This window comes from Lolium rigidum, chromosome 7 (genome assembly GCF_022539505.1).
Source record: "Lolium rigidum isolate FL_2022 chromosome 7, APGP_CSIRO_Lrig_0.1, whole genome shotgun sequence".
NCBI classification, from domain to species: domain Eukaryota; kingdom Viridiplantae; phylum Streptophyta; class Magnoliopsida; order Poales; family Poaceae; genus Lolium; species Lolium rigidum.
The window spans coordinates 360,508,345-360,517,837 of record NC_061514.1 but is presented as its reverse complement, the minus strand read 5'-3'; the positions used below and the strand labels follow the sequence as shown (position 1 = coordinate 360,517,837).

Genomic DNA, 9,493 nt, shown 5'->3' with positions numbered 1-9,493 from the left:
TGGTTTGTTTACAGTGAAGTCGATGTATGAGGATCTTATGTGTGATCATACACCTTTTCTCAGGAAGTACCTCTGGAAGGTCAAAATTCCTCTTAAGATTAAAATCTTCATGTGGTTCTTAAGTAATAAGGTACTGTTAACTAAGGATAATCTAGTCAAACGTCACTGGAATGGGTGTAAAAAATGCGTTTTCTGTAGGGAACAGGAGACCATCCAGCATCTTTTCATAGAATGTCCTTTGGCTAAGCTTTTATGGCGAACAGTTAATTTCACTTATAATCTTCCACCTCCGACTAATATTACTAATATGTTTGGTAATTGGTTAAATGGAGTAGATAGACAATCTAAGGTGTTTATCCGTATTGGGGTTTCTGCTTTACGTTGGTCTATTTGGAGGGTCAGAAATGATATAATTTTTAATAAAAAAGTCTCTTTTTCACTTCTTGCAGGTTATCCATATGGTCTCCCATTGGGTCCAGCTCTGGGCCCTACTCTCACCGGAGGGGCAGCGGGATGCTATGGCTACTGGATGCACACGGCTCCTGATGGTCGCTCAAGATATCTTGTGCCAGGCTGGTTGGCAGCATACTAGAAGACTATGTTGATGTGTAGTCATAGTATGTGTTTTTTCCGATGGTTAGTTTTTTTATCAATCCTCGGTGATGCGTGAGTTGTAAACTATACTGCTCTGAACATTTTTTCAATAAAGGGCCGTGTGCATTGTCATGATGCAGAAGCTGGGGTATACCCCCATTTCGAAAAAAAGTAGTGTTTTGTTAATGATGTGTTGGTTTTGAGTTTTGAGTGCCGACCCTTTTGCTGCTCTCCAAGTTGCCATGTCGTTTTGTCGTGAAGGACAAAATACCAGAATGCACGCTGTGTCTTTTGGGATTATGCCACCCATGATATTTTACTTGTTTAAATTGACAAGAAACTTACACACGTGAGTGGGCTTAAACATGTGATGATTTTACCTCAGATACAACAATAAACTTGTTTGTGACGCAAGCCAAGGAATTTTTTTATTGGTCTTTAAGTGAGAGATTTTGCTAAGCTAAATTAAGCTGGAGTTCTATGCAGATGGGTGGAAGAAAGTTAAGGCTCAGGTGCTCATGTCAGAATTATCCTACACGTACTTACCAATACACAGCAGATCCCCACTGCTCTTCTACTGGTTTAATTTAATCGGCAAGTCAGTTTATTCGACTACTCAGCAGCTTAACTAATCAGTTGATCAGTTCATTCAACAACTCTGCTATTGCTAAGCTTAACTAACCACTTCATCATAGATCATAGAAAAACTCGACCAACAGGGACTAGCCCACCTTTTTATTCAGAAGAAACAATCCAGGCACACATACTTTGCGAACCCAAACTTGTCTAGGGGTAGCCAGCCGGTTAAATCTCAGTTCTCTGTTAGTAATGCACTTCATCTACAGAAATGTACAAATCATATCGTACAAATGTTAAATGTCTACATTTAATAGATTATAAAAGGAGATCACCACAGTTCTACTTTTAATGTTCGTCCTATGCAATTTGCTAACTAGCGCGTATTTATGCTGTACTATAAGAATCTAGTAAAGGATTTTCCCAACTTGGTCATTTCCTTCTCGATCGACTATGTATCTTTTCAACTGGTTCTCCTTCTTTTCCTTTCCAACTTTTTCTTTTTCTTCTCAATTATGTGTTGGTGTTGGTATACATCCTTCCCACCAAAAGCAAACACATCAAGGGCTGAGATTGGTCCGCACCTCTTTATAATTAAGGTTATGAGGGGGTACAGAGCGATCTCAGTTTTTAATGGGTTTTACTTCTAGCTCTGTTTTTTTCCTTCTTAATTAAATCCTTCCAAACCTTGTTTTCCTTCTCAACTACTAGAGTTTGAAAGTTTGCATTCATGTAAAACGACACACTCCCTCCGATCCATAATAAATGTCGTTGATTTAGTACAAGTATATTTATAAGCAGACTCGTAAATATTCTAAGTCCAAAGGATAACAAACTTTCTCACGGTGGCATCCACTTGTGGAGAAAAATATAGGTTGTGACCAGACAGCAACGATAATGATGTCCCACGATGAGATTCGAAAGATCTCTAGTCCATATTATATTTGCAACGGATCTGATAATCTATGCGCTTATCTTCAGTCACTGCCGCTTTAATCGCCAATAGGTAAAGGCTGACTCAAGAACTAATCCCAGTTAATGAGCATTATAAATCATACATGGTTATAAATTGTGCATGACGTTTAAAATTATACCTGATGGTGATGGTGACGGTGATGGTGATGGAGATGGGTGCTGTTGACTCTCTAACGCTGGCAATGATGCTAGTTTCTGTCAGGTAAGCAAAGACATCTGAGGGAGCTCCAAATTACTGAAAGAGATGTGCGGATTTAAATACGTCCGACTGAACATGAACTCTTTCTTCTTAGCTGGATAGAAGAGATCCATTGCTTCGTACAAAGAAGTAATAGTTCGTACTCATATCCGTTGGAGATTGATGCTTATCTCGACTTGGTAAAATAGTACGAAGAGTTGTATGCATCCTAATGGCTGCTTTGACATTGTCAGAGTAGCAAAAAGAAAGGAGGCGGCAGATGCAGCAACAAGCTAGGATGATGATGCTCCAGCCGTCCAGGTAAGCTCGATTAGAACTTATCCATATCAGTAACCGTATCCGCATGTGGTTTTCATGGAATCAACTGGCTGTTGCAGAGGAGACAAGCAACAATAGCTGCAGTCCATATCCAAACCACTGGTCTCAAGGAACCAATGGTCTACTCAGCCACCTGTTTCCACCGTTGGCTGCGAAACCATTGGCCACTGAGAAGTAGCCCGTGCGCCATCGCATCGCAGAGACTGTATATATACACGCCTCACCTATCACTTGCCACTCCCACTTCCGCATCTACACGTCAACACTTCAGAAACATCACATTTTCAGAGATTCTTTGAGTTGGAGGTTTCGTTTGGAGGCTACATTTGGCATCTTCAGGACAACGAAATGAGGTTTGCAATGGCAAACAAGGCATACATGGCGGTGACGCTGGGCGCTGCCATGGAGCTTAAGGAGCAGGTCGCCAAGCCGTGCTGTGCCGCGGCGAAGCGGAACTTGCCGGTGGTTACTGTCCGTTCGTCGGCCGGCAAGGTCGACGGCGTCCCGGTTGCCGCCGAGGAGTCGCTGAGGATGGTCATGTACCTCAGCTGCTGGGGTCCAAGCTAGGTTATGTTGGTTGACAACTTGACAAGCTGTATATACACGACGTTTTCTTTTAAGACGGGTAAATACATGATCATCTGGTCGAAACTCGAAAGCATGTCGTGATTCTGCGGTAGTATTGGTTGCAGCTGCTGATCGATCAAACTGGTTACGCTCTCCCAGCATTGTTTCCGGTCCCCTGATCCTTTGTTTGTGAAAAATCCTCTGAATTTCTTAGCCACCTGTTCCAAGAAAAACTCAACTACCAGAAACTAGATCGAGCTACTAGATACAGTTCATAAACGATTCCAGCTAGTTAAACATTCGGAAGTTGACTACAATCTTCTTATAATTTTTTGTCGAATTGATCCCTCTACATAAAGTTGAGATGACAACCCAACTTGCCCCATCAATCTTCTTTAGATGCCCCCTCCAAAGAAGAGAGGAAACAAACACAAATGCTTCGCCTCTTGTGTCCCTAATAGCTAAGTGGCATCTGTGAGAGGGCGAGAGGGCGAGGGACACTACAGGAAATGTGTTAACTAATGACCTTCTGACAGCGACCACAGATATATTAGTTATAACTCTACGACCATTTTGCAGCAATTGGTCGTAGGACACTCTTACCTACGTGTCAGTAGTTAGGTGTCATTTTTGCTTATGTGTCACTTACTGACAGGGGACCCACTGGCAGGAGGAGCACCAATTTAACTAATCTGAGCCCATGTTGACTGGGCCAGGTCCTACCAGCCTGTTCGGTTTATTGGGCCAGGTTGATTAGTTCGAATGGGCCAGTACCGAATCGGGGCATGGATGGTTTGGCAAAAATACGTACGCGTTGGTGGCGGCGATCGAACACAAGACCTTGTGCTCCACCCGAACCGATTCCAACCGCTGAGCTACGAAAGTTTTTTGATTTTATTTTAGATACCACTCTACATAATAACTCAATAATTGTGTCCTCGTTAACAGACAGGTACGCTCCCGACGAAATCAATCCTCCAATAATTGTTGTCCTCGTTGACCATGTCCTCGTTAACAGACAGGTGCGACCGGTGGGAGAGGGGGCGGTGGTGACCGGCGGGAGAGGGGGCGGTGGTGATCGGCGGGAGTGGGAGAGGGGGCGGTGGTGACCGGCGGTGCGACCCTGTCTGGTGCTGCGGTTGTTGCCGCTGCTGCGCGGGCCGACCATCACGCGTGGCGACCGGCGGGGGCGGAGGTGGCAGCCGGTGAGGGGCGGGGGCGGAGGCGACCGGAAGCAACCACAACGGCGTGGATCCGACGACAGAAGGGTGGCGGCCATCTCGTTTTGACAGGGTAAGCTCTGGGTACTGGATTAGGGTTGCTAGTTGTGAGGATTTAGTGCTAGTTCTGGATTAGGGTTGCTAGTTGTGAGGATTTAGTGCTAGTTTCGAATCAGAGAAGCAGAGAATAGGATTTTGGTTTGATTTATGTTAGCTCATTGCTAATAGCTCATGCTAATTAAATGTAGAGGTATGCTGTGAGAAAATTGTGCTTTTGTGTAGCAAGATATTTTCTTTGTATTGCTAGGTTTGGTAGAAAACTTTTTTTGTATTCTTAGTGGTTTACTGCTAGCTTTGTATCAAGTTATCCAATATGCTAAGCTGTTACATTGTTCTGCTAGCTTTGTATCAAGTTATCCAATATGCTAAGATGTTACATTGTTTTCATTTGGCAGATGGCCGATAGAACATGGATTACTAAAGGAGTGCGAAGGATTTCCGATGAACACCTCAAGGGAGTGGAAGAGTTCATGCTACATGTTCGCACAGTTTTTGCCGAGGGTGTTCACATCTTTTGCCCATGCAAGCACTGTATGAACATAAAACAACTACCTCAAGGAAGAGTTGAAGATCATTTGCTCCTTAATGGGATGGCCAGCACATATGATAGATGGATCCATCATGGAGAACCTTTACATGTTGTACCCGAACATGCTTGAACTCGAACATGCTCGAACTCTGATGCACAAGGACACCATGGTGATGATGCTAGCTTTGATTTTATCGAAGATGTTCTACAAGATGGTTTGGAGAAAGAGGATGGGTTTGAAGATGATAGAATTCCCGACTCGTTGAGGGATCCGTACATGTCTGAAGACCTTGAGGATGGACAGAGGTCATTGTTTGCCGATGTGATAGAAGAGGCGAAGCGAGCAGCTGTTGAAGGGGGTAAATTTTCAAGATTTACCTTCACTGTGAAGTTACTCCACGTCAAGTCTTTCTATCGGATCAGCAATGCTGCATTCAATGCAATACTCTATATTTTGAACTTGCAGAAAATCCTTTGCAGGCTGCCAAGCTTGCAACCGAAGGTGGTCTCATTGCAAGAAGCCATGCACCGGTTCTGCCACATTTCAAGGATTACAAGAGGGACAAAAACATCATAAAGAACTACATTGGAAAAGTAGCTGTAAGTTCTTTGTTTCCTATTATACTACAGTTTGTGTCTATTACTGCTGTCATTCTGGGTATTATGACTATTTTCAGTCTTGTTTGTTGGTTCAGAGTTTGACAGCAGTATACTGATGTATTTTCTTGTTTGTTGTCTTGGTAGGCCAACTTCGACATGGACACTGAGTCACAGATCGTGAAGTCGGCATGCACTGACATGCTGTAGAAAAGAACCAAGAACATGCGCCACAAGATCAAAAAGACATATTTTGACAGCATACCCGTAAATCAAGTGAGCATTAAGTCTCCGGTTGATGGCATGCCTGATGGTGAGTGGCAGAATCTGGTGCAGCTGTGGTCTACTCCAAGACACAAGGTATTCCTGTACAAATGCCTTGATTTTTGTAGATGTATTTGCCCTGATGTTTGTGCTACTGGTTAGTTATGCATGCTCTAATATATTGTTTAATTATTTGCAAGAAAACTTGTGAGAGTAACAAGAGTAACCGAGAAAAAGTTCAATTCCAGCAGAAAACTGGATCGCGGTCCTATGGTGCACATATCTATGCAATTGTAAGAACATGCTTATTTATTTATTTGTATTTGACCTGATGTATGTGCTGCTGTTTACATATACCCAATTGCAAAAAAGCTCATTGTTTGATTTGCTGAATAACATTTCAGAAAGAGGAAAGAAAAGGTGAAGTCTTATCTGCTATTGACATGTTCAAAGTGACACATAATAGCAAGAAGGACGGTTACTCAGAGCTGGTTAAGACGGCCATAGTAAGTCTCACTTTGCAGTCTGTTTGTTCAAGTCATATGTTACTTCACCTACTTGCTTATATGTTGTCGTGTCACATTACTTTCGAGTTTTTAGTGTACTGATTCAGTGCTTTGTTGTTGTGCAGGCTGAAATGGAGGAGATCAGGGATGCACCGGTACCAGAAGGTGAGGAGCCAAAATCAGCTACTGCGGTAGTTGAGGAAGTACTGCTGAAGAAGTGTCATTCAAGCACAGTTCTGCTCAATGTTGGCCTCAAGTCAAGCTCTTCTACAAACAAGACCACCAGATCAGATCATGTTGTGGTTGCCCAAGTCATTGTTCTGCAGGGGCAGCTGGAGAGGTCACAGCACCAAGTCCAAGCTATGCGAGAGGAGCTAGCTGAACTCAAGAAGAAGGCGGAAGAAGCTGCATCTGCCCAAGCTATACGTCACAAAGAGTATAAGGTGTTGCGCATGAAGGCGGAGGAAACTGATGCGAAGTTTGGTCGTTTGATGGCCATGATGTTGTCTGGGAAGTAGTGGATGCAGGTTCTGGTTGTTCTTTGCATATGCTTGGAGCATTTTGATTTTCTGTCCCATATTTACGACATGTTAGCACCACTCTGAACTAATGGACCTGGAAGTGTTTTGGTACTGACCTGTGAGATGAGCATTTTGGTAGTTGGTCTCCAATTTACATTTGGTACTAGTGTGGTTGATCTACCTGGTACATGTGTTGTAATCTGTGAGATATCTCTGTTCTGAACCTGATGGATAAATTACTGCTACTGTTCTGATAATTTACTGTCTGCTGTTATGATTTGTTACAATTGATATCTACTGAGATAATTTTACTGTATAAACTATGGCCCAAACTTCTGGACCAAACTTCTGGACCAATATCTGGGCTTCTAAAAGGCCATGGTATTGGACCAAAAATCTGAGCTGTTAAAAGGCCACGGCCCAAACAAATATTCAGGAATATTGAATATAAAATTAGAAAAATACAAAAAAATTGGACTGCAAAAGGTTCAATGTACAAAAATAAATGGACTGTTAAAAGGCCAAAGCCCGTAAACAAAATAGAGAGTAAAAAGGCATTGGCCCAAAAATAAAATGGACTCTTAAATGACCAAGGCCCATAAAGAACATTAAACGTAAAATGGCCAAGGCCAAGAAAGTAAGAAGGCCAAAAGTGTGGGTCTGGCCCAATAAACCGAACAGATTTCAGTGGGAAAAAAAAGAAATGGCTGTAACTTTGAATTCGGGCCATATAAATGGTAGAACTGGACTGTGCTGATTTCGATGCACGACCATTTGGTTTGGTCACCGATCTGCCACGTAGGATTTGCCACGTTGGATCTGACGTGGATAGGGCAGGCCAGCCCGTGACCAACATTTTGGTCATAGAATCTACGACCATCCATTTTGGTCGTAGAGGATTACGACCATTTAAATAAGAAAGTCACCGTGCGCCGTCAGTGACGCTCAACTGGCGACCAACAGTTATTGGTCACGGCGTGGTCACAGATGGTGGACAACGACCTTTCAGTGACCAATATGAAGGGTCGCAAGTCACCAGATTTTTTATAGTGGGAGAGAGAGATCAATATTTTTAGAAATACATACTTAAACTACTAGAATAATTTTTTGATTCATTAATTTTCTTCAACGGATGCTTACACATGGATTCCAAGAACCCACGAGTAACAAACTCAAGAATTTTCGCTTTTCATGAATCCTCACGAAAAACTCAAATCCCTACTTCGAATGCAATTGCCAGAACACAAGAAGTGTCATGTCCTTCTCTCCTAAATTTCACCAAAACAAGTAATAAAATGTAGAAATATGAATAAAAACAAAAAAAAGAAATTCCAGAAAAGACTACAAGATTTAGACCAAAGCTTGCCCTCACAAAGATAAGATATTGATTGATGAAAATGTAAACGTTAAGTCCTCTCTCTCTTTTCTCTTATAAAAATGCGAGATGATTAAGTAAAAGCAATCTCAAAGCTTGGGGAATCATTGGAAAGAAGACCTCCTAAAATCCAACCACATGCGGGCCAGAACTTCAAGTACCTTCGTCGGAACTTGGTAGTACATCCGTTGGAACTTCCATTGCAGCTCTATGGACACCACCAGAAGTTTCAGGAACTTCTGCCCACATTAGATTTTTCTTCCTTTGACTCACCCAGGGATTGAAATGTTGCAATGATGTTGGAATTCTTTTTTTAAAAATACGAAGGAATAATGGAGATCTATCCAAGGACGCTCAGCGTGCCCATTTTTGAAGATAAATAATGGTGCGATTAATTTTCAGAGTGAGAATCAATCAAGTGATATCATTCAACCTCAGTCGAAACTAGCCGAAGCAACATTAGGGTCCGTATGTTATTCTTAGTTGCAAACTCATGTGCAACTAAAACGAATCACGATTATAATTCAATCTAGCACTAATATTGATGTAATCTACGAGTGGAGCAAAACCCAATAAATAAACTGCTTTCGCTGGCACCAATTATTGTGGGATACGTCTAGCGGGGCGGCCGCATGCTGGTTTGCAGTGTCCAGTATACGGAAAACTCGCTGTTGAACCGGCGGGCATTTGCTCCGGCCAGAACTCGGCCTCCTATTGGTCGGTGTACTTTGTGGACCAGCCGAGAAACAAGCCTAGTTTTAATCAAAACTGTGAATACGAACTAGAATACGTAGTACTACCATCTGTGGCCCCGCAGTTAATGCGTGATAAACTGTGAATGCGTGATGGACTCGCGGTCCTATGTTTCCGGCGCCTATGTTTCCCGCTGGAGGACACCACCTGGTCGCGCATCAGGTCGAGCCGTCGAGGGAGATGGGGCAGCGGAAATCCTGCGACGGCGCGGGAGGCTCGGCGGCGTCGTCGACTTCGTCAAGATCCGCCTGCTTGGAGTCCACGGCCGGTGAGCCCGAGCAGGTCGTCCACGTCGTCGTTGAGCCCGATCTCGGCGACGGGGATGATGTCGAGGACCGTGGCGAGGTCGCGCTGCAGCTCGCGCACCCGGCCGCGACCTCGTCGGACTGCAGCAGCAGGCGCATGCGGCTGCGCGTGGCGCAGTCGACCACGACGGCCT

At 43.5% G+C, this 9,493-nt stretch overlaps 1 pseudogene; it reads left to right on the top strand.

Annotated features, from left to right (window-relative positions):
- Nucleotides 1-5,315: 5,315 nt before the first annotated feature.
- On the top strand, nucleotides 5,316-6,923 carry LOC124673658 (annotated as a pseudogene).
- The last annotated feature ends 2,570 nt before the right edge of the window (nucleotides 6,924-9,493 follow it).